The sequence below is a fragment of the Lupinus angustifolius genome, chromosome LG04 (assembly GCF_001865875.1).
Source record: "Lupinus angustifolius cultivar Tanjil chromosome LG04, LupAngTanjil_v1.0, whole genome shotgun sequence".
In the NCBI taxonomy this organism is placed as follows: Eukaryota; Viridiplantae; Streptophyta; class Magnoliopsida; order Fabales; family Fabaceae; genus Lupinus; species Lupinus angustifolius.
In genome coordinates, this window is record NC_032012.1 from 18793300 (window position 1) to 18795087 (window position 1788).

A 1788-nucleotide genomic window follows, 5' to 3' on the forward strand; every position below is an offset into this window, starting at 1 on the left:
AGGAACAAGCAAACATAATCTATTAAGAATTTGAGGAAAAATGAATGTGGTATATGTGTTGAACACACCAAAATCAGTGGAATAAAGAAAGATCAACAAACATAACACACACAGTAAAATGTTTTTAGATTTTTGCTTAAGCGAATTGATAAATACTTCTAATGTGAAAAAGGTAAGTTGTAATGGATGAAAGCGTTAGGGCTATATTTCACAAGATTTTATTAACAAGTACTTCAACTGAGGTTAAGTACAAGTTATAACTAATATTTTGTTACCAAATTCATCCGAATTCCTTAAGCAATTGAACATAAGTTATGAAAATAATAGGTGAGTGAATTTCCACCTCTCAAAACTCCTTTCACATTCCATCATAAGTAATAAATCTTACAATTTAATATAAATGCATTTTTAATATAAATATTTATATACATATAATAAAAAAATTAACTGTTAGTGCATACGTATTTTTCTCTAACTCTTATTTATTCATCTTCTCATAATCAATATATTAGAATATAAATTGCATATCGACACCAAAATTTGTATTTAGACACATGAATGACATAAAAATTCTCTCATTCTTCTCATCCTCGGGTTTCTCTCATTTACAACACCCCACACAAGTATTCTTGACAAATAGTAATTGGATAATCGATTATTGTAAGTTTTATACTCTGAGACTATTTTGATCAATAACAATCTTTTTGGGGCCAAATTGGATTGTTAAAGTGTTTGAGAAAGAAATAGTGACATGTAGGTCCCACACTGTGTCACATCTGCAAAGCCATTTAGTCAAACATACAATATTATTTTTGCAGGAAAGACTAATTTGGGAGTTTATTTTTGCTGGAAAGACTAATTTGGGAGTTTATTTTTGCAGGAATCAAGAGTGGCAAAAAAATTCAAGAACCATTTTTGACTGAAATATAACACCCTTATATTGTAAGGAACATGTGAAAAAATACAATATTACAAATAGTTAAATAAAAAAATATAATAGAAAGTAGATCAAGACTTATTGTTTGATATTTTAAATGTAATTATATTTAAAATAATAGTATTATGTCATTTTAGTTCTTAACTAAATTACATGTATTACATAATTGATTTTCCTTTAGTAAGAAACAACAGATGAAAACTTTTATTTAGTAACTCGAATAAGATTGTGTCTTATGGAGAATTCAAGTGATTTAGATAAAAAGAAATTTTACTTCGTAAATATATTTCTTACTTCAGATGTGTTGCAGTGTGTGAAAAGATTTTAACATGTTATAAGAAAGTTCCTTTGTTAGAGAAAAAGATGTTTATACTTATGGGATGAGAATTTTTATATTGTTATTATATCGTTTATTATTTGTTTTCAATTATCATGTATTTTAAATAAAAGTAATACAAATGAATGGTGAATGATGCATTAATTGTATATAAATATTTATATTGTCAATACATGTATATTACACTTTATTTGTTAACAAAATTTTAAATATATATTATTTTGCTTTACAACATAAATTTGTTATGCTTTGCTACAATATTACAATAATTTAGTTGAAAAAACATGACATAATATTTTTCTTCCTTTTATAAAAGGAATTTATTGTATCCAATTCATTCAATCAATTCAATGAATGATTTTCTCATTCATTCTTTCTTGTTTCATCAAGATTCAAGCATGATTCCTATCATTTTAACATTGACTTTAAAATTTAAACAATATCACCGACTAAGAGTGATTTAATATTAGACTATAATATTTATGCATTGATAATGTAAAGATATATATATATA